This window comes from Notechis scutatus, chromosome 1 (assembly GCF_049901735.1).
Source record: "Notechis scutatus isolate UNSWTSFEM ecotype Mainland chromosome 1, rNotScu1.2, whole genome shotgun sequence".
Taxonomy (NCBI): Eukaryota; Metazoa; Chordata; class Lepidosauria; order Squamata; family Elapidae; genus Notechis; species Notechis scutatus.
In genome coordinates this window covers 302157686-302181922 of record NC_142009.1, presented here as the reverse complement: position 1 = coordinate 302181922, position 24237 = coordinate 302157686, and the positions used below count along the sequence as shown (strand labels likewise).

Here is a 24237-nt window from a genome sequence, read left to right as displayed (position 1 = left end):
TTTGGATTGAAGTTTCCTTATTGATATGGGTAATCTGCTTTTTTGTTTTGTTTTTGGAGTTGTTGTTGGAACATATAGTTTGATGACTCTTTTGACTTCAAGTAAAAATATGTTGTAATGGTCTTCAACAGTATTGCATCCAGTGAATAGAGATTGCCAATCGAGGATGAGAGATCGTTATCTATAAGATCATAGTTGCCTTTTTTGAAGTTACAACTAGGGATGACATCATTGTGGTGATTTTTGTGTGGACGTATGTTGAGGCAAAAGTCAATCATATTGTGGTCACTACTGGAAAAGGGTTCTTTGGTTTGTATTCGGTAAATTAAATTCAAACTATTGCAGAAGATGAGATCGAGGCAGTTGTTCAGTCTAGTGTTGTTGGTTACTAGTTGTTCAAGACCTAGATTTGTAATAGCATTGTAGAAGGTTGTGTGTATGATTTCATATATCAGATTCAAACAACATGCTAAGTGAAAAAGAAATGGATTATATTTAGGCTTAACACAACTTGCTAAATAGTAAGCCATGTTTACTGAATGTGTCTATCACAGCTATGCAGAATAAGGGAAGTCTTTTAGAACATGTAGCCTTGCTTAAAGCAATTGATCCTGTGAAGACTCACTATTGCAACTTCTTTGTGATTTCATGGAAGTATCTCTAATCCAGTAGTGGGATCCAAAGTAATGAGATACACAAATGTTAGTCAGATTCTAGATTAGCAACTTTCTCTAAAAGAAATTTCATCAGTAAAATTGAATTTCCAGTTGTTCTTCCCCTAAGAGACTAAGACCAAAGTTATAACATAGGAAAGAATGTGTTGGGCTAGTAAAGAATATGTGTACACACACAGACATGTATGTATGTATGTTCCAATTTCTTTACATCTGGAATGATTTTCTCCTTAGTGACCCTAGAGCAACTCAAACAACCAAGCTTTTGTCAGGAATAAGATAGACATTTTTTAATTTTTATTGTTTAAAAAACCACAGTTTTTGATAGAGCATGCATAACTTGTCTTTTCTCTTTTCTTTCTTCCTTCCTTCCACCCTTAAAATCATGACAAAAGGAAAGTATTTATTACCAGGAAGGCCGCACCCTGAGGCCAAAACTAGTCATCTTTGATTTAACTTTTAGCTGGAGTTGCTGAATTAAATGCAGTTTTGTTTTTATCTATTTGCATGGAAGGGTTCCAGATAAAACAACAGCTCTAGTGACCTGAGAGCACTTGTGTCATGATAATTAGGTTTGAAAACTCATATATTGTTTTCATAAGACTATTACATTTTCCATAATTACATTAAGCAAAAAATAAGGATGCATGGCAATAATAATTATTATTAATACCAGACTCAAAAGGCTTACAACATGTGAAACTGAAGGTAAAGGGCCTTGAAGACAAGCTGAACTTCAAAACAATGTACCAGAGCCCAAGCTTTCAACAAGTCATTACTGCAGGCATTTAAAGAGAAGCAACGATAGAGTGAAAAATAGCTCACACAACTTCTGCTTTCATTTCGAATTCTGCACTCTGAAGTGTTTTACTGCTTCCAATGCAATAATGTTTTGAACCATTATTTTAGAATTCTCTGTTACTGGAGATACGAAAGCTATACTTATCTCAAGGATAAGGAAGTAATTACTATGGAGTCAGGAGAAACAGCCCAAACCCCAGCGGCTCTTATATTGTGTGTGTGTGTGTGTGTGTGTGTGTGTGTGTGTGTGTGTATGTGTAAAAATATCTATCTATCCATCCATCCATTCATCCACCCATCTACCATTTCTTGGTCTTTCATAGCCAACATGGCCAGAGCTGAGAATTCTGGAAGGAAAACAACTGGAGTCTCATTTCAGTTTTCAGAATAAAGACTTGTTGCACACACTTCCATATCTGAACCAACTTTGTTGCCCTGTTGGTGCCCAATATTAGGGATATCAAACTCGCAATGACACATCATCACATGACGTATCACAACTTTTTCCCCCTTCACTAAGCCGGGGTTGGGCGTGGCCAGCATGTGACGCATCCAGCCCATGGGCCGTGAGTTTGATACCCCTGCCCTGTATATTCTGAAATAGGTTTTCCAAACATTTGTGATTTTTTTTTTTAAATGCTTGTTTTCTATTGAGTCTTTGGGCCTTTCTCCATTGCTGAACTATACCTGAATTGACAGAAAATTATACTGGCATAAAATGTGCTTTTCCATTGCCAATTTCTGATTTTTACACTGACAGTAAATACCTGATTTTCCTTTAAAATGAAGGATAATAAAGTTTATCAGTCTTAATGCATCTCGAGTCTGAATGTCTCTAGAATATGTGACATGTAGAATATGCTGATTTTAAATAGAATTTGCTTTTCAGATGGTTAGGCTGTTTAGATCACCAAAGCAAATTAAATACACAGCCTTTTTAAATTCTTGGCTATATGCTGGTTAATACTGAGAAGACAATCAAGATAGTATTGAAGAGGGTTGAAGTAGGAATGGTCAGGGAGAAAATTAAATGTTGGTGTGCTCTTAACAAATACATTCTGTACTAAGTCTTGTACATCAATCAACCAGAACTAATCTAATGGTAAACATATACCGTAAGAGCAAAAGGACAGTTCAATCCTCTTAGCTTTAATTAAATACCTTGAGAGATTCCACCCCCCCCCCCACCTTAACCACTATATGGGATTAATTAATTTGTGGCAAAATTGTTTGCTCTTTGGGATGTGCCTCTATAAATCAAAGATTATCAAAAGCTGTTCAGTCCAGGAGTGGCAATATGACAGCATTCTTTCTGAAGATATTCAGCACAAGTACATGGATAAAATTGTAGCTATGCAACTAAAAATAAGTCTTCTATTGAGTCTTGTCTTGATGTTATGCAACTCAGTAAAAGAAACTATGGTAATGCCAATTTTATGTTTATGAATTGCAGAGAAAGTAAAGATGCAGGAGGGCAGGACAGTGGAAGCAAAACTTAAATCTAGCTTTTATATCACACACAAATGGATGATTGGTAAAAATCCAACTAATTTTTCTACACAGATTGATCTGCTGTCACATTGAGAAATGTTTGGGGGGTCAATTTCTTCTTCCAACTAAGAACAATTTGCTTCTGTTTTGCACATGTCCGGAAATAGATTTTGGTAAAATAATTAACAAAAGATGTTACCTTTCTTTTCTATTAGAATCACCGACTGATGGAATAGAAAGAAGAAGCTTTTCAATAGTTCTTCCAGTTTGAGGGGCCTCCCTGAGTTGTATTCATTGACATTTCACATGATGAGATTTTAGAACCCAGACAATATTTTCTATGTAGGAAAACTTTTAATCTGATTAATCTGTAATTGATACTTAAACTTTAAAACTTTAGCTTTAACTTTTCCCCTGACTAGTATTGAGTATCAACTCCTCTCTCTCCTTTTTTTTTTTTTTTAGAAAAGCAGAATATTACTGATGCACATATATCTGCCAACATTTTTGTGTAGCTGCTGTACTACATTTCAGAATTATCCATTTGCTTATAAGCCGTGGAAAAATGTCTAAGCATGATCTAATCCGTTATAGTAAAGTTTATACGTTTTTGCTTTTCTTAAATAAGCAAATGACTCATGTCAAAAAGATAGATTTATGAATGAGATTGCAAGGGGTTTATACAAGAGAAGCATAATGGAAAATTAACTATGAATACTTTGATCTAAATGACCTGTGTATATTTTGTTTCATATGAAAAAATTTGGCTGTAGTCCTAAAGAATGGATGTTTAATGGGAATTCGTTCCATTGAATACAATAGGACTTACTCTGAATAAGCACTCACATCATTGCACTGTGAGAATGTTGTTAAACAATTACCAAGTGTCGTGTCCGTCGAGAAAGGAAGCTCGGAGACAGTGACTTGGTTTCAGCTCTTTATTGGCTCCTGAATACAGCTTAGGCTTGAAGGGAAAAACTGCGGCTTTTTATTCTCGAGCGCGCGGCGGTCGCCCAATGACACCGCTTGAATCTCCCGCGATTAGTTTCCACCAATCGCGGGGATTCGCAGTGGACCAATCAGTGCGGCTCGCCGACCAATCCGGTCGTCGCGCGCCTTAACCAATCGCGACGCGGGCTACGAGTATGTTAATTGACTTGTACAGAACACCCCTCCCCTCTTGGTTCGGTCCTACGTAACGTAGTCCCGTGAGGTAGGCGGGCTTCGTACTTGTCTACTTGACTTGCGCAGCTTAGTTGTTGTTTGGTTCCCGGCCGGTTCGGTCGGGACTTCTGTTTCTCTTGGCCCTGTCGATGGAACCCCCTGGAAGGTGTCGCTGGGCCTCTTGTTGCAGCTCCCTCCTGGTCTACCCGGGTTGGTCGAGCTGCGACTTTCGCCGCCTCCTGCCTGGTCTTTCCGGGCTGGTTGAGCTGGCCTGGCTGTTCCTTCCTGGTGAGACTTCGGGCTGGCTGTTGACTGGTGAGTATTGCTGGTTATTTCCTATTTGATCCTCTGTGTCTTCCCTCCCCTCTTGGTTTGTGTTATCGGTGTCGTCTGTGTTTGGTTGCGTGTCGGTTGTGTTTTTGTTCTTGATCTTATTTGATCGATGTGGCGTTTCCATGTTTGTCCGTCGGTTGTCTGTAGCGGTAGGAGTGGGGTCCTGTCAGTTGGGTTATAGTTGCGGTACCCATAGTGGGTCTCCGGTAAGGTTTTTTGCATAGACTCGTCGCCTGGTGCAAAAACCGGTGCTTGCTAGATGAGTCCGGGGTTTTTCCGGTTGTATGTGGGGTGTAGTCTGTCGAGTGGTGACCTTAGTTTTCCCCCATTAGTAATTCTGCCGGGCTTTTGTTAGTCGTTGTGTTAGGGGTGATATGTTGTATTAGGAGCATTTTATTTATTTTTTCTTGTATGTCCCGTGTTCGATCTTTTGGAGGGTTCTTTTGTAAATTGAACCATCCGTTCTGCCCTACCATTGGCCGCCGGATGCGCCGTCGCTGTCAGTGCGTGTCGTATGCCTCGTTCCGCTAGGAATCTTTCCGAATTCCAGCGAGGTGAACTGGGGTCCGTTGTCTGACACGATGACATCCGGGAGACCGTGGGTTGCGAAGAGTTTGTTTAAGACCTTGGTTACTGCATCTGTTGTGGTGGTCTTCATGTTGCTTACCTCCAGCCAGTTGGAGTAAGCATCCACCGTGATGAGGAATGTGTTCCCTTTTGTGGGCCCGGCAAAGTCTATATGGAGTCTCGACCATGGTCCCCTGGGCGTTTCCCATTCTAAAATTGGTGCTGCGGGGGATTTGGTCTGGTTTCTTGGCAGCGCGAGCACTTGGCTACCCAGGCCTCGATCTCCTTGTCCATACCTGGCCACCAAGCATAGCTTCTGGCTAAAGCTTTAGTCCTCACAATCCCGGGTGCCCTTCGTGTAATAATTGTAATACCTTCCCTTGCAGTTTTTCGGTATGACCACCCTGTCCCCCATAACAAACAACCTTTCTGTAGTGACAGTTCTGTTTGCCGGTTTCGGAATGTCCTGAATGCATCATCGCTGTCTTTCTCTGGCCATCCCTTTGCTACCCAATGTAATACCCGCGCCAGACGCTTGTCTTTATTAGTCTCTCGGGCAATGTCTGACGCGGTTATGGGTAGGTCCGGCAATGTCTCTATGCTGAGGGTGGTCGTCGTGGGAGCTGGGTCGTCGTCTAGGTCGGGAAGCGGCGAACGGCTCAACGCGTCTGCATGGGAGATCGCCTTACCCGGTCTGTGTGTGAGCCGGTAGTCGTAGGGCGGCGAGGAACTCAGACCACCTTGTCATCCTGGGGGATAGGATGTTCGGGGTGGCCTTGTTCCCCGCCAGGATGCCTAGCAGCGGCTTGTGGTCCGTGATGAGGGTGAATCGGCGGCCGTAGAGGTACTCGTGGAACTTTTTTACTGCTGCGACGATGGCCAGTGCCTCCTTATCTAATTGGCTGTAGTTTCTTTCGGGTTTGCTGAGTGTTCTTGAAAAGAAAGCGATGGGTGCTTCTTTTCCGTCTGGGAGTGTATGGCTGAGGACAGCGCCGACGCCAAATGGTGAGGCGTCGCATGTGACGGCGATGGGTAGGGTCTCATTATACTGAATGAGAACGGCATCCGAGGTGAGCAGGTCTTTGGTATTCTTGAATGCGGTGTCCTCCCGTTTCCCCCAGGTCCATTTGGCCGTCCTGTCCAGGAGCCTATGCAAAGGCTCCGCGCATGGTCGCTTTTTGGGGCAAGAACACATTGTAAAAATTTAGCAGTCCCAGAAATGCCTGCAGCTCTGTTTTGTTCTTGGGTGTGGGGGCTTCCTTTATGGCTTTGACCTTGCTTCCGGTTGGGTGGATGCCATGTCGGTCTAGGAGGTACCCCAGAAACTCGACTTGCTCTGTGTATAGCTGGCATTTCTCTTTCTTCACCTTTAGCCCGGCCCCTTTGAATTTTTCTAGCACCTCCCTTAGGCGACCCTCTAGTTCCTCCTGGTTGGCTGCTGACACCAATACATCGTCAAAATAGGGAACCACCCCTTGATTCCTCGCAGCAGTCTCTCCATGAGGCTCTGGAAGATTCCTGGGGCTACGCTGACTCCAAACTGGAGTCGGTTACAACGAACGCCCCGGTGGGTGACTATTGTTTGCGCCTCGGCGGTTTCTTCATCGACCGGCAGTTGCTGATAGGCTTGCGCCAGGTCGAGCCGCATAGAGACCTTGCCCCCAGCGAGTGTAATAGGTGTTGCACTACTGGGACGGGGTAGGCGCTTTGTTGCAGGGCGCAATTGAGGGTGGCCTTATAGTCCCCGCAGATCCTTACTGACCCATCTGGTTTGACTGGGGTGACTATAGGGGTCTCCCACCGGGCGTGGTCGATTGGCTGCAAAACCCCTGTTTGACGAGTTTGTCAATCTGCTCGTCTATTTTCTTCCGGAGTGCAAAAGGCACCGTCTGGGTTTTAGGCGTATGGGGGCGACATTTGGGTCTAGGCTAAAAGAGATAGGGGGCCCTTTGTACTTGCCTAGGGTGCCGTCGAATACTTCTTGGAAGTCCCTCGCCAGCTGCTGCTCCCAGTCGGCCTCTGTGGTGTGGTTTACTCCCGTGACCTCGATCCCGAGTGGCGCGAACCATTGGAGTCCTAAAAGGCTGGGTCGGTTCCGGTCCACGATAGTCAGGGGAAGTTTCGCGGTGCGGTTTTTGAAAGTCACCACGAACTGTCCGGTCCCAATGACGGGATGCGGTTCCCCTGATAGTCCTTGATGATCAGTTTCTGGTTCTCCAGTCCTCTTTTCTGGATGTTTGGCACCAGGCGCTTGAGTTCTTTCAGGCGACCATGGAGAGGTAGGATCCGGAGTCTACCTCCATCCGGCATGGTTCGCCTCGATGCTCACCTCCATGTAGACCTTCCGGGCATCCGTGGTTTCGGCATGGCCGATGGTGACCGTCTGGTGGGTTTCTTCTCTCTGTCGGCCTTCCCCGCTCCGTCGTCCTCGGTTGTCTCGGTTCCAGCGATAGTCGGCTTGGCGATCTCTGATTCTCGGGGGTGTCGTCCGTCCCGGTTGCTTGGTTCTCGCCGGCGGGGCTGTGTGTCTTTTGAGTCGGCAGACTCGGGCGATGTGGCCCTTCTTGTTGCACTGCCGGCAGATCGCGTCGATAAAACGGCACTCGGATCGGAAGTGGTTTCCCCACCCGGCGCACTGGTTCCCGACTTACGACCCCGTTGATCTCGCCGGTCCCGTCCTGTTTGTAGTCGGTGGACGTCTTCCTCCTCGTCCATGGTATCGGAGGCGGAGTCCAGGTCCCGTGGTGTGTGGTGGTTTCTCGTTGGCTTGTCTCGGGGTTTCAGTGTGGTCCCGTTGTCTGCCCTCCGAAGTCTGGCTGCTGACTTCCGGGTGGCTTCGGCTGCGGAAGCTTCGCCAGGGCGTCCCGAGGTCGATGTTGCCTTTCGCCATCAGTCGACTTTTTAGTGCCTGATCCCTGAGGCCTAGGACCACGCGGTCTCGGAGGACATCGTCCAGGTCCCTGAACTCGCACATCCCCCTAGGTCTCGCAAGGCGGCTATAAAGTCGCTAATGCTCTCGCTTGCCGCTGGTTTCGCCGATAGAACTCATCCCGCCGGATGAGAATGGGCACAGCGGGGCGTAGTGGTTCCGAAGGAGTGGCTCGAGATCGGCCCAGTCCATCGCCTTCACGTCCTCTGGCTTCGAGGGCTTTGGCCATCTTAAACACTGCGGGCCCGCAGTGTGTGAGGAAGACGGCCCTTTTCTTCTGCCCGTTCGCATCCTTCAAATTGCTACTTTCGAGGAACATCAGGAATCTATCCGTGTACGATTCCCAGTCCTCGGTAGCGGGGTTGAAGGGTGCTGGTGGGGTCATGCTGGCCATCTCGTCGGTCCTTTGTCTTCCTCGGGACACGTGCTCGGTGGTTATTCTTTGGATCCCACCTTCGCCGCCAGTGTCGTGTCCGTCGAGAAAGGAAGCTCGGAGACAGTGACTTGGTTTCAGCTCTTTATTGGCTCCTGAATACAGCTTAGGCTTGAAGGGAAAAACTGCGGCTTTTTATTCTCGAGCCGCGGCGGTCGCGACCAATGACACCGCTTGAATCTCCCGCGATTAGTTTCCACCAATCGCGGGGATTCGCAGTGACCAATCAGTGCGGCTCGCTCGACCAATCCGGTCGTCGCGCGCCTTAACCAATCGCGACGCGGGGCTACGAGTATGTTAATTGACTTGTACAGAACACCAAGAGTACTGAGTAAATTAGTGTTTAATTGGGAAGCTGGAAAATAGCTACAGTTGATTTTTTTCAAACGTTCAGTTTGAAAATGTCTAATGTAAATGTACTGTAGGTTACAAACAGTATAAGACACAATCCAGCCAAATAATGCACTTTTATTTTATTATTTTCAATAAGGCAGTGGTGCTGGCTACATATCTAACATTCCCTTTAAAAACAGGATGTTTCCCACAATTTGTTTTATTGATAAATAGTGATTTAAATACTGTTTTTTTTAATCTACAGGAACATTTATGAGAAAACATTTAATATGTCATGATTTTCGTTTTTTAGTCAAGATTACAAACTGTACGATACCCATATTTTACAAATCTTACGGATTTAAATATAGTACTCAACTTATTTGACTCAAATCGAGGAAGCAATTTCTAATCCATACCATGTGGGTAGTGTCATGATATAGATGTATCACCAGATGGTGCTAGACTTATATAACCCTTGGGATTGTATTATTTGGCTGGGTAAGTAGCAAGTTCCCTTCAGCATAACTCCAATATGTAGCAAATTATATTTTTTATTTAGCACTGCCAAACAGAACATAAATTGACAAGAAAATATAAATAGAAATATATTCTAATGCTCAACGCTTCCGTTTTCATACATTTGGCAAATCTGAAGCAAATCTTTAGGGATGGTTGCAATCTGTATCTGGCAATGGGAGCAGAGCAGATTCTAACTTCAAGTATTTGGTGTGCATTGCAACAAGGACTCAATCCTGTGTTTATCTCAAATGTTCCTAGACCAAGGGCCCTCAAACTTGGCAAGTTTAAGACTGGTGGACTTCAACTCCCAGAATTCCTGAGCTAACATGGCTGGAGGAGGAATTCTGTGAGTTGAAGTCCACTGGTCTTAAAGCTGTCAAGTTTGAAGACCCCTGTCCTAGACCATAGTTCTGACTAGTATGGCCCAACTAGTTGGAAGATACTGTCATGGCTCCGTCGGATCCCAGTTCAGAGGAGGAGGAATTGGAACCAGGACCATCAGATGGGATGGCATCAGAGGTGATATTCAGCAGATTCTGACCAGTTCTGGAGAACCGGTAGAGGAAATTTTGAGTAGTTCTGAGAACCGGCAAATACCACTTCTGACTGGAGATTTTACAGTATCCTTCCACTGCCATTTTTTTAACTACCGGTTCTGTGGGCGTGCTTGGTAATTAAAAAAAACTGGTAATTTAAAAAAATTGAATCCCACCACTGGATGGCATGGTCCCGCAGAACAAGTGAAGGGTCAGGGACTGGGGACGAGGCAGTCCCAGGGCTGTGGGGAGTGGGGAGTGACCAGATGGAGAGCCAACCGCAGGAGCTTATGAGCTGCAGAGAGCCAGCTGCAGAGATAACAAGCTCCAGACCGCCTCTGACAAGGAACAGCGGCCTCCCCCACCTGATCCGTGGGAATGGAGAGGGGAGTGGAGGGAGGCACAGAGGAGGTCAGCAAGGTTGCTTGTGGGGAAGCAGCCCTGCCCCTACTCACAAGGAACACCTGGCAAAGGCTGGTTAGGGATGCTGGTGAAAGGTATGTTGTCAGGGACCTGTTTGCTTTGGTGTACCTCTTCCCAATTTTTGTGGACTCTATTTCTTGAACTTTGGATAGGGCTTTTGGACTCTGAACCTCAGGCTTTACTTGTGGACTTCATAATTGCTTTCCTGCCTTCAGAATTTTGGACTGTGCTTTGGCTTTTGGAAGCTTGGATTCTGTTTTGCAGATTGGAGTTTTGTGAGCAGTGTGCCTGACCCTTGTGCCTTGTGGGTCAGCTTGACCCTAATTTGTGGAACCACTAACCATAATTCTGGTGGAGAGAGACTATGGACAGGGGAAGTGGGGTGGAGCTTTACCAGTCCCATTGGTGAGTTGTTGGATGTTGTGTAAGTGAGAAACTGACTTTTACTAATACCTGTCTTGTCAGTGTGACTCGGGTCAGAACAGATACCTTGTTTTGAACAGAGACTGAAAATGCTTAGCAGTGTCCTGTTGCAGCAAAATCTAGTGCCTGGTTGAATCACAATATCCATCAAAAATCCCAAGTCAACAAATAAATGAGGATTCTCTGTTACAATCAAAGTTTAGCAAAATCTAGTTTAATACAAAGGACTCCTCTTTTTTCATCAGAGACAGCTGCCATTTTCCAAAGTTCTACATGAGAATAGAATAGAATAGAATAGAATAGAATAGAATAGAATAGAATAGAATAGAATAACAGAGTTGGTGGTCTTTTAGTCCAATCCCCTGCCTAGGCAAGAAACCCTGCACCACTTCAGACAAATGGTTATCCAACATATTTTAAACTACTTCCAGTGTTGGAGCATTCATAGCTTCTGGAGGCAAGTTGTTTCACTGATTAATTGTTCTAACTATCAGAAAATTTCTCCTTAGTTCTAAGTTGCTTCTCTCCTTGATTAGTTTCCACCCATTGCTTCTTGTCCTGCCCTCAGGTGCTTTGGAGAATAACTTGACTCCAGTGGTGGGATTCAATTATTTTTACTACCAGTTCTGTGGACATGGCTTGGTGGGCCTGGCAGGGGAAGGATACTCTAAAATCTCCAGTCAGACCAGTTCTCCAGAACTGGTCAGAACCTGCTGAATACCACCTCTGCTTGACTCCCTCTTCTTTGTGGTAGCCCTGAGATATTGGAACACTGCTATCATGTCTCCCTTAGTCTTTCTTTTCATTAGACTAGACATACCCAGTTCCTGCAACCGTTCTTCATATGTTTTTAGCCTCCAGTCCCATAATCATCTTTGTAGCTCTTCTCTGCACCCTTTCTAGAGTCTCATCATGTTTTTTACATTGTGGCAGCCAAAACTAAATGCAGTATTCCAAGTATATAATTCCATATAATCATGGAAATAATGGTATATTATAGAAACATAGAAAACTAAAAAAGATGACAGAAAAAGATCTAGTGGTCCATCAAGGCTGCCCTATGAGTATATTTGTTTTTTATTTTCTTTTTAATTAATTAATTTTTAAATTATTTTATTTTTATTGGGTGATGAACATGTATTTATTCCAAGCATATTTAAACTCAATTACTGATTATATAACCATTACCTCTGCTGAAAATTGGTTCCAAGCTTCCACTACTCTTTCTGTGAAGTAATCATTTCTAACAATGCTTTTGAACTTTCCTCCTGTTGGTTTGAAGTTGTGACCCATGTTCTTGATTATCTGTCCTTTCACTGTTTAGGGCAGGGGTCTTCAAACTTTACAGCTTTAAGACTTGAGGACTTCAACTCCCAGAATTACTCCTTCAGTCATGTTAACTCAGGAATTCTGGGAGTTGAAGTCCACAAGTCTTAAACTTGCCAAGTTTGAAGAGCCTTGACTTAGGCCATCTTTTCTTATTAGCATTATGTTTATATTTAGGTGGAGTCCAGAATTTTGTATATGTCAGATTGAGATTATAGCAGTTTTATCTAGTTTTCTGACTTCTACAGAGATCCAGGTTGGTACAATGGTTAAGGCACCATGCTAGAAACAAGACACTGTGAGTTTGAGTCGTACCTTAGGCACAAAGCCAGCTGTCTCAGCCCTAAGAAAGTGGCAATTGCAAACCAATTTCAAAAACTCATCAAGAAAACTGCAGAAACTAGTGCAGGCAGTTGTCAGGAATAAAAACTTGCTTGAAGGAACAAAAACAAAACAAATAAACAATAACATAGTATGTATTCTATGATTTATATTTCACAGAACTGATTTGACTCCCCAGAACATTAGCTCTTAAACCTTAATTCAGCTCTGGACTGAAACCTTGTAATTTAAGCTTATCATCTCTTATAATACTGTATATGTCACCTTTAAAATTCTTATTTTTAAAATATAAAAAAGAGTGATTTTGGATGAGATCTGTGGCATATAAATTAAATAAATAAATAAGAAAGGGTGGTAGGTCTCACCTATGTGAATTTTTCCCCCAAATAACAAACATTTCCTCAACTGAAAGAAGAAACATACTTTCTGTTCTGATAAAGAAGACATCAATCATATCTTCTGCCCTAATGTAACAGTTTTCAATAAAAATAAACATTTGTTTTTCTCTTATGAGGAACATTCATTCATGAAACGCTCCATCCAGAAAACATTTCCTTCTTCAGTGAATATGCTGAAAAGAATCAGACTGAAAAAACATGAAATATAATAGGGATTATTTAAGAGGGGAAAAATCAGATTTGCATAATCTTTCAATATGCATAATTTAAGAGAAGAGAGAAACATAAATTTTTAAAAATAATTTGCACTGGAAATTTAAGATGTCTCACTGCAGTGGAGAAGACTGTAGTCAACAAAACAGAACACCGTCTACTAAGGTAACAATGCTTGATGGGCAACAACAAGGCTTGTAGTTCTTCTTTCTGATGATTTAATATTAGAAATATTAAATACCAGACTTGGGCTAATCAGTCCTTGATATGAAAAATGGCTTGAAATAGACAACTGTCCTCTCTAAAATAGGTCACATGTTTAGCTTAGATAAGTGATGGAGCTTGATAAATCCTAAAACCTTTTTGAGGAATCTGGTAGAAATTACTGCTCTCCTTCCAACTGGCTTTGAGATTCTCACCATTATCCTTTATTTATAACAGAATATGCAAATTCTAATTAACTCTTACAGGAGGTTTAGAGAGCTTGTTTGCTTCTTTTCTGCTACTTATCATGTGTGATTGGCCACCTTAAGTGACAAGAGATTATTTTCTGCTCCTCCTATGCAAAACTCTTACACAGACAAAACCTGACACCTTCTCTACTTGGGTGCAATTCATTTCTTTGCTTAATGAAGGTTACAACTGTTGCTGAGCTACCCAAATATTTAAGTAAAAGACAGCAATTTATAAAGGCTGAGAATTGGAAAGCTGGAAAGCGCTTGCAATCCCATTATTATTCCATGTAAATAATATTTGACCCTCCTTTGTCATATAAGGTAAACAAAATATCACAAAGCAGGGGAGGGGACAATTGGAAGAGACAGATCATACCCAGGTTGACAGTACAAAAAGCATCCAGGTACTATGCAATGTTGTAATTAGTTATAGAGGAAAAGAAAAAAACTAACTAGGACAATTCACATACAACACAATAGCAAAACTTGGCTAGCCTACTAGATTTGCAACTTGGCACAGAGAATCATTTAGTTCTGGCTCTCTAACGTGTGTTGGACAATGGACATCATTCAACTGAAGGAGATTTATGGTGCTCAGGACTCCTCACTGTAGAAGAATACCTAATTACACAAAGTAAAAAAAATCCAGTCAGCTGAATGTATGTTTTCCCATGCAGTTGACATCAGAAGAGTTGAGTAGAGAAGGCTACACTGTGGCGGCATATATTTCTGACACTCCACCCCATATACCCTGAAAAGTACTATCCAATAATTTAATATATATTTTAAAACATGTGGCTGTTAGAATTAAGATCAATACAGAATGGCATGTTAAGATTCATAGGGAGAAGTTTCAGGTGTTTAATTTATGCAAAAGAAAATCTGAAAATCTGTGAGAAGAGAGAAGAGATATGAATGTACAGCTGCTGAACCTAGCTGTTATGCATTAGCATACTTACCTGTAATTGGTTGGTCTGTGGTGGCGGGAAATTCGAAGAGCCATCACTGGCCACAGCCGCGAGCAGCCTGAGTATAAGAAGGGCTGCTGTGGTTTCTTCGCTGTTCAGTCCTAGACAGAAGTAAAAACAAATTGGAATCATGCTGGTGTCCTGATTTTCATTTCCTGTGACTTAACACTGGTGACGAAGGTGGGATACTGAGACAAAGGGGACCAGCGAGCACGTAGCGACCGACAAACACATCAAGGCGAAATGGCCGGAAACCACATGCCACCTGCACCGTTCAATCCAGCAACTGAAGACTGGGAATCGTACATCGACCGATTCCTCACATTCCTTGAAGGGAGCAACCTCCATAATGTATCTGAAAACAGAAAGAGACTCGTCTTCCTCACCCATTGTGGTCCTGTGGTATTTAAGATGGCCAAAGCATTAGCGGCACCCACTGACGTGAAAACGATGGCCTGGCCGGACCTGGAAAAGATACTGAGGGCTCACTACACACCAACCGTTTCATGCCTAATCAGAAGACATGAATTTTATTGACGTGACCAAAAAAAAAGGTGAGAGCATTGGCGATTTCATTGCAATGCTGTGAGACATCGCTGGAGCATGAGAATTCCTAAACATGGATGAAGCCATGAGGGACCAAGTGGTCTTGGGACTGAGAGATCTTACACTCCAGGGCCGATTATTAACAAAACCTAAAATAACACTCCAAAAAGCAATAGAGGAAGCTACCGCAGCAGAAGCACCCCAAAAATCGGCAGCTGCCAAGTGGAAGTTGAACAAAATGCCACCGAAGACCCCAAAAAACACCACCACAACCCACCACGAGGACATCGAGCCCCCATCGGAAGACAACGAGGAAGAAGAAGGGGTAAATCAACTCCGGGCAGAACAGAGCAGAAGGGACCAGAATGGAAAAAAGAAAGAATTTCATTGTGCCGGTTGCAAGGGGAACCATCTACGTTCCAAGTGCCGTTTCCTAGATTCAGTCTGCAAACATTGTGAACAGCGGGGACATATTGCTAGGGCATGCTGAGCAAGAAAGAACTATGGCCCTAGACAAAGATGGAACAACCCCCCCAAGAGAGAGAGAGAGAGAGAAGAGGGAGCCATTGGAACCAAGACAACAGAAGCAGGCGAAGAAAAGAAACAAGTAACGGAAAGGAAGAAACACACCAGATGGTGACCATTGGACACTCCAACACAACAAATGCCAAGAAAGTATATGTCCAGGTCACCATAGAAGGTCAGCCATGCTGGATGGAAGTGGACTCAGGCTCATATTTGTCATTGGTATCGTGGGACACCATAAAAAGACTGATACCAGACATGAGTCGGGAAGAACTCGAAAAACAAACACTAAAAGACTACCAAGGGAACAAAATCCCCATAGTAGGTACCGGTCAGTTCAAGGTAACCTTCAAAAAATACACCAGAGACCTTCCACTAACCATAGTCGACCAGAATCGACCCAGCCTATTGGGACTAGAATGGTTTGCACCATTAGGAATCGAAGTCATAGGGATAAAGAGCATAACCGAAACAGAGTGGGAAGACGACCTGATGGAAGAATTCCGAGACGTATTCGACGGAGAACTGGGCAAGTACCACAGTCCCCAATTTCCTTTAATCTAAATATAGCTCCCATAAGGCTAAAAGCGAGGCGGGTTCCTTTCACGCTAAAACCCAAAATCGATGAGCAATTGGATAAACTGATCACGCAATGGGTTTTAGAAACAATTGACCACGCGAGGTGGGAAACCCCAATTGTTACACCAATTAAACCTGATGGGTCGGTGTGCATCTGCAGGGACTACAAAGCGACCCTTATCCATTCACTCCAACAAAGCACATACCCGGTCCCAGTGGTACAGCATCTATTACATTCCCTTGAGGGGGGAAACCTTTGTGAAACTAGACCTCGTGCAGGGGTATCAACAGTTGCCCATTGACCCCCAAACAGCGGAAGCCCAGACAATCATGATGCACAGGGGGGCATTCAAATGCAACAGACTACAATTTGGCATCAGCGTCGCCCCAGGAGTGTTCCAGAGTTTAATGGAATGCCTATTGCAAGGGATAAAAGGGGTGGTACCATACTTCGACGATGTCCTGGTATCAGCCAGGAACAAAGAACAACTACGTGACCACCTAAGGGAAGTCCTATGGAAATTCAAAGAGGCAGCGCTAAAAGTAAAAAAGGAGAAGTGCCAATTAGCCGCCAACAAAGTTGAATTCCTAGGATACCTTATAGACAGCGAAGGAATCCACTCCACTGAAAATAAAGTCAGAGCAATCAAGGAAGCCTCCAGACCCACAAATAAAATGGATCTACAAGCCTTTTTAGGACTCATTAACTTTTATAATATATTCCTACCACAGAAAGCAACCATTGTGGAACCACTACATAGGTTGCTTGACAAGAAAGCAACCTGGTCCTGGGAACAACGAGAAGAAATGGCATTCCAGGAAATAAAAAATTGATCACATCAGACCGCGTACTAATACAATACAGTGAGACACTTCCAATAACACTAATCTGCGATGCATCACCTTTCAGCGTTGGCGCAATACTCAGCCATGTTCTACCAGATGGGAAAGAAGCACCTATAGCCTTCTATTCTAAGACATTGTCAAAGCCAGAGTGGAACTACAGTCAATTAGACAAAGAGGCCTTGGTCGCTGTCACCGGAATAAAACGTTTCCACAAATATATCTATGGGAGAACTGTCACACTAGTCACAGACCACAAGCCACTCCTGGGCATAATCGCAGGAAACAAAGGTACATCTAATATACTGTCACCACGAATGACAAGGTGGTCAGAATTCCTGGCTGCATATAACTACAAATTGATCTACCAACCTGGAAAAGACATTATTCATGCTGACACACTTAGTTGTTGCCCTCTCCCTGACATAGAAGATGACCCAGCACAAACCACATCGACCCTTCAAATAGAGACATTAGAAAACCTACCCATAATGGCAGCAGACATTGATAGGGAAACAGCTAGAGACAAAACCCTGGCGCAAATTTTAAATTGGATAGGAAAAGGATGGCCAGAAACAGAGAGCGACAAGACCATCAGACTGTTCTGGAATCGACAAACAGAACTTTCAATGCTTAAGGGGTGCGTACTATGGGGGGATCGGGTGATCATACTGGACAGATTAAGGAAACACATACTAGAATTATTACATGAGGGACACCCGGGTGTTGTAAAAATGAAAACCTTGGCAAGGAGTTATGTATGGTGGCCAGGGATGGATAGGGAAATAGGGGATTGGGTGTCAACATATAAAAACTGCCAGGAATCAAGGCCAACACCCCCACAACACCAAAACACAAATGGGAAACACCAAGGGGACCATGGTCCAGTTTACACATTGATTTTGCAGGCCCGACCAAAGGACACACATTTCTAATAGTCGTAGATGCTTACTCCAAATGTCTAGGGGTAAGCATCATGTACTCCACTACAACAGAAGCTGTCATTGGACAGCTCAGGAAACTTTTTGCTACACATGGATTGCCAGATTTGATTGTATCCGACAATGGGCCGCAATTCACGGCAACAATATTCGAGGGATTTCTAGCACAACAGGGGATAAGGCATGCACTAACAGCACTGGGACACCCCTCTATGAATGGACGGGCAGAATGCATGGTACGTTACACAATGGAAACATTACAAAAGCTGGGGCCTAGGAACACACAAGAAAAGATAGATAAGCTACTAACCATTCAACACATGACACCCAGTGCCACAACAAATAAAAACCCAGCAGAATTACTAATGGGGAGGAAACTAACTAAGATCACACCTAGACAGACTACACCCCACATATAGCCCAGAAAAACCAGCAGACTCCTCCAGTAAGTGCCGCACATTCCAAACAGGGGACCCAGTTTATGCAAAAAATCTCACAGGAGAACCATTGTGGATACCAGCAAAAGTAACCCAGATAATGGGGCCCTGTTTGTACAGGGTAGACACCGCAGATGGGAGAAGCTGGAGGAGATACATTGACCAGCGCAGAGCGAGAGTCACGAAGGGCGACCCAAGCAGAACCACAGAAGAGGGGGAGACCCTCTAACAAACAAAACAAATACAAGGAAGGAGGGGAAAACCCTCAAAAATAACCATAGGGGAAGGGGGAGACCCCCCCAAACAAACACAACACAACCAGAGAAGAGGGGGGAGATCCCTCAAACAAACAAAACACAAGTAGGAAGGGAGGGGGAGACCTTCCACGAACAACAGAAATAACAGAACAAACCCTGACAACTACGCAACAACCAATACTAACACTAGCCCCGGTCGGGAAAAGCAAACACGTACCTGAGACCAGGGAAGAAGGCAGGTCTGGAAGACAGGAACAGGCCCTGAAGGATAACGGGAAAACAGTCCCTGGCGGGATCGGCCGAGTCAACTCAACCAGCCAGGAAATTCCTGTCGGGAGCGGCATGGCTGATTCAACTTTCCAGGATGTTCCAAGAAGGCAGACAGGAGGAACAGCAGATCCATCTGAACAGCTCAGGAGCCAAACGGAGACTGAGTTGCGCAGGTCCGGTACAACCCATAAAAGCCCTGCCTACCTATGTGATTACGTATGGTAGGCGAGCTTCTGATTGGTTGGACTGGACCAGGTGGGGAGGGGTGTTATGTATTAGCATACTTACTTGTAATTGGTTGGTCCGTGGCGGCAGGAAATTCGAAGAGCTGTCACTGGCCACAGCCACGAGCAGCCCGAGTATAAGAAGGGCTGCTGCAGTTTCTTCGCTGCTCAGTCCTAGACGGAAGTAAAAACAAATTGGAATCATGCTGGTGTCCTGAGTCTCATTTCCCGTGACTTAACACTAGCCTTACCACCTTAAAAAATGGACAAGGAAATAAATCTTGGGCAGCCTGGATACCTGCCTTGTCTTCCCTTCTTCTGTGTGTATGTGTGAGGGTGGGGGAGGTAGAATTAATGCCCCCACAAGTATTGTTCCTAAATAGCAGACTTCCGGTTTGAGCTTCTTCAGTGACAGACTGAAGCCTCGTCTCTGCGAGGCTTCGATCCGTGCTCGCCACTGGAGCGCCCCAAGCCGGCTGGTTTCAGGGCTAAGCCACCCTGTAGAGGTAGTGAAGAGGGGAGAGACTGCCTGAAGGGTTGAGGAGAGCTGCATCTCTCCTCCCCAGCTGGCCATTACTCCCTTTCCCAAAGGCGGTTGTGGTCAGAAATGGCCACCACAAAGAAGAACTCTACCGGAAAAGAATGTGCAGGAGGAAGATAAGAAGAGAGTTTTGGTTGACTGAGTCAAACAGCAAAAGCAACAAATAAGGTACCCTGGAATTGAAACTATTAAAAAAAACAATAACATTGTTCTCTAAGAAGATTTTTAAGCTGCGAAGGAGAGAGAAAAGGGAAAAGATTTGTTTTTTTTCCTCCTTTTCCTATACTGACAGCTAAGAGACTTAAGCAAGAAATTGGAAAAAAAAATCCACTTTGACATTAATAGGCATTTAATGCTGAAAATAAAAAGTCAAAGGGATAATAAAGATTTCTGGATAATCAAAAGTTTTTGAAAACAGGAAAGGAGAGAAAAAGAATAAAAGGGCAGGATCTGGAAGGGAGGAGACTGCCTGGAATTAAAAAGAACTTACAGCAAAATCTCAACAAGACTTCCAAAAGATACATTCTAACTGAAATATCACAACAAAAACCCCAGGAAGAGAAAGTCGAAAAAGAAATAAGAAGATATAACTCGGGACTATCTGGATTACTTGATGATTTCTGGTTTCTTGGTTATTGTATTTGAATGACTAAAATCAATCGGGTGGTTGTTTAAACTGTTTAAAATGGCTCCACTTTTAGAAGAACTGAAAATGGAACTTAAAAAGTACAAAGAAGATGCACAAGAAGGGAGAGGTTCTTTTGGCTTCGTATTTCAGTTTTTAGAAATGGAGATTTGGAATTATGAAAAACAAGAAATGCCTGCAGAACAAGAAGATTGCGACAAAGAAGAAGCCATCTTTAATGAACAAGTAATCTTAGGTGGGGGGGAAAAAGGAAGGGGGGAGGAAAGAGAATGGAAAGTTTAAGATTGGGGAAAACAACTCCAAAAAAAAAATAGAGTGAAAAATAAGTATAAAATCAGAAAGCAACAGAAGAGGGAAATGCAGAAGAGAGAATTAGAAGTAGAGAGACAAGGGGATAAAAAGGGGAGGGAGAATCTGAGAGGGAAGAAAGAAAGGAAAAGAAGTTATAAAGGACAGAAACAAAATATAGAGAAACAGGGCCTATTTAGAGATAATGGGTGAATATTTAATGGAAAATGGGATTCTGCAAAGGTACATAAGATAGTATTGTTATATTAGAAACAGAAATAATTTTAGAAAAGATGAAACAGTGTATGATTAAAATGTTTGATAAAATAGCTATCGTAATTCAGTGGAATGCTTGTCAATAAACAAATGTAACAAAATGAATATTTAATGATTTATAAAACATATGTGAAGAGAAATAAGGGAAAAATTAATTACGGAGATTATATGTGTTTTTAAGGAAGTATGATATTTAATTGAAAAGAAGTGTTAAAGATGTTAAGATTTGAATGATTATTAATGATAGAACTGAATTGGAATGGAATTAGGGTTTATAATTACATATATTTATAATCCTTTTTTAAAAAAGAATATAGTGTGTATTATAAGAATGTACGAAGCAGAATTCGATTGGAAGTTATGTATTATATTGAAGGTCATAACCTTAAGGTATATATTGAAGTTTAAATAAGAGTTGAATGGATGTAATTAAAAGATATAAAGGTGTCATACTCCAATTAGTAACTACAGGAGAAAATCTGTTTAATGAGAAAAGATAATAGGAAATTGAAACAGAACAGACAAAAGTATAAATATAATGGTTTGAATTGAGATGAGATAATCAAAATAAAACTGAGAAAATTAAAAGGGGAAAAACTATATAGAAAATGTAGAATAATATAAGATATGGAATAGAACACAAAAAGGAGCATGAAATTGAGTTTTTTGTCTGTATAAAGAAGTTCAACCTGGGACCATACTATTTTCAAAAAGATGTTTTACTTGTATTTTGTGTGTGAAAACCCAAATAAAACTTTATTTTAAAAAAAAAGTATTGTTCCTAAATAGCAAGAATGTTGCTAAGCTACAGGCTGGAAGAGCTTTAGCCAGCATGCAGGTCAATTGAAATATGGTAAAGTTGGTAAAGTATCTCTGGAGGCTTGGTGTATCAATCTTTGAAGAAACCATAGCCAGAAAAGGAGTTTATTAATCTGAAAACATGTCAAACCACTTCATTGTCTGTCTTAAGGGCCTCCAATGGTAGCGTTTGAAATTTGAAAACATGTCAGTAGACTTGAAGAATAGATGTTGGTGGTTTCCCCACTGACAAAATGACAGCCATGGGAGACATGAACAGTTCTAAAAGCACAATTTACCAATATGTTGTCTATTACATTCCTGTCACCTCTATGCCTTTGTCTTTTTGTGGGCAGATGAGCCCAAAAGCAGAGGACCATAGAAAGGTATACTTGGAAATAAAGATAATCCTGATTCTAGCACTTGGCTTTGTAATGTGACAACTTCTCATTTTTAAAAAAAATTAAACTATTGTTCTAAAGGTATAGAAAGTCAAATAGGGAAGGAAGAGTGTTGGGTACCCGGAGATCTATTTGAGGGCCCATTGGTAGTTGCCATCTTGGGGAACCTGGATACCTGCCTTGTCTTCTCTTTGTGTGTGTGTGTGTGTGTTTGTGTGCGCAAGCATGTGGGAGGTAGAATTAATGTCCCCACAAGTATTGTTCCCAAGTAGCAAGAATTTTGGTAAACTGCTTCAGAAATATAGCTCTGCATGTATAGCACATTGCTTGGCCTGACCATCAAGAGAATGACATTTAATATAATTTATTATTTGTAAAAGGAGTTTGTGTCCAGCTGTTTTAAATAACCTTGCTCCTATATTGGTAGAGGGATTTGCAAAATCCATCTGTTCTAAAGATGCAGGTGCTGTTCTGAGCAAAATAAAATATTTGCAGCCTCTTCCATGGTTTTGATTTTCTTTAAAAATGATAATTTTTAATGTATTTGAATCAAGACAAACAAAACAAATTGATGCATCGCCTAGTGTACAACTAAAAAGTCTTGATCATCACAGTTGGTGGTCTGGAAACTCTAGGCTAAAGGGGGATTTGGGCAGCCTAAACTCCTTTTAACTTGAATAGAAACATGGGGCCAAATTAGGAGCTCCAGAATCAGGCCTCACTGCAGAGAATGGTAGTATGTAAAACTAATTATCCTCCTATTGAGATTTCTCTACAGGCCAATCTCCACCCACCCCCTCAGTCCCACCAACAAACTTTTTCATTAAGGTAATTAATTACTACTCCTGGATTGGGGCTCTGTGATTAAGGTAGTGACTAAGATGTTAATACCAAGTGTAAACACCTCTGGTGTTCCTGCTAAGTATGGTTTTTCATAGGAACAGAAATAATGGCTCTAAGAAGAAAGGCTTAAATACTTGGCATTGGGTTTGTGTGTGTGTGTGTGTGTGTGTGTGTGTGTGTGTACATATACACCTGTAGTTCCTAGTAGTCTTCAAGCATTTGTGTCTTTGCTGTGACATGCTCTAAAACATTCATTTATAGTTTGATTTCTTTATATAACTGTTAGCTTGTTATTTTTCTGAAAAGAGAGAGAGAGCAAGCAAGCAAGCAAGCAATATATTAGAAACTTGAGTATGTGCCCCAGTTTGTCCATCAGTCTTGGCACCATTTTATTTATACATTTTCTAAAGGATTAGGCATAATCAGTTCCAGAGGATGAACTCAGGAGCAGTGGCTGCATCTATTTTCTTGGCAACCACTATAAAAATGTTATGCCATCTCATAGCGCTGATCTTTGTACTGCGGCTTGAAGGAAACAGTGTTAATGTTTTAAATTCGGTGGCAGCATTAGTTAATCTATTCCATGTTGTTATAGACTAAACCAAAAAAAAGAAAAAGAATATCCTCAATCCCACAAGATTTAATTTGAGACAGAGAAAGGAAACAAGGGTTAGTCTCTAAATTTTATGCTAAGACCTCATCCTCAAATATATGAAGGGTAATGTTTGAGCAAGTGCAAAATTGATTTTAGTGGGGGGGAAAAGTCTAGATCACTACATTGGGCAGACAGAAATCTGTCAGATTTACTTTTGTAAAACATAGTTTTCTGATTTTTGGGATTGGATAGCTAGATTTGTTTTGATTATATAAATATGGTGTGTGGTTATTGCTTTTATTTTTGATGTGTGTTTTCCAGATTATGCCTTTATTTTTGTTTAAACTTGGAGTAAGAGGTTATTTCATACGTGTATCTGTATTGAAGAAAGTTGGAAGTTATTCTTTTTCCATAATTTTTCCATATATTTTTTCTTACCCTTTTAATTTCTCTTGCTTTTCTTTTTTTCTAACTTTAAAGTACAGCTTCTGGGGGCAGAATGTTAGGTGGTTGGGGTTAACCCTGAAAGTTCTACATCAGCATGGCTGGCTAGGGAATTCTGGGAATTGAAGTCTACACATCTTAAAGTTGCTAAGTTTGAGAAACACTGCTTTAAATGATTATGCCTTGCTATTTGCAGAACATTTCTTCCATTATGAATCTGTCTGGTTATTAAGATCTTTAAGCTAACAAGCATACCTCCTCTATTCATTCATTCATTCATTCATTCATTCATTTAATTACTTATTAAATTTATATGCTGCCCATCTCCCTGTCAAGCAGCTTGGGGCAGCTTACAACATCATAAAAACATCAATATAAAATATTAGAATGTGAGAACTATCAAAGACTTCTTTATCTGGCATGAGGAAGATGTCTTTCTTCAGAATTTAGGC

The 24237-nt window shown here is 42.3% G+C and overlaps 1 long non-coding RNA gene across 2 annotated transcripts in view; it reads right to left on the bottom strand.

Annotated features, from left to right (window-relative positions):
• LOC148133459 (uncharacterized) overlaps nucleotides 1–24237 on the bottom strand; it is a 291809-nt gene that overhangs the window by 147278 nt on the left and 120294 nt on the right. The window contains exons 6-8 of one of the 2 annotated variants that reach the window (XR_015746830.1): nucleotides 19018–19127; nucleotides 14323–14432; nucleotides 13739–13984 (exon numbers count right to left, since the gene is read on the bottom strand). This is a non-coding gene — a long non-coding RNA (uncharacterized LOC148133459). Of the gene's footprint in view, nucleotides 1–13738; nucleotides 13985–14322; nucleotides 14433–19017; nucleotides 19128–24237 lie in introns of those variants that run through there. The other variant, XR_015746831.1, reaches the window with a different exon arrangement.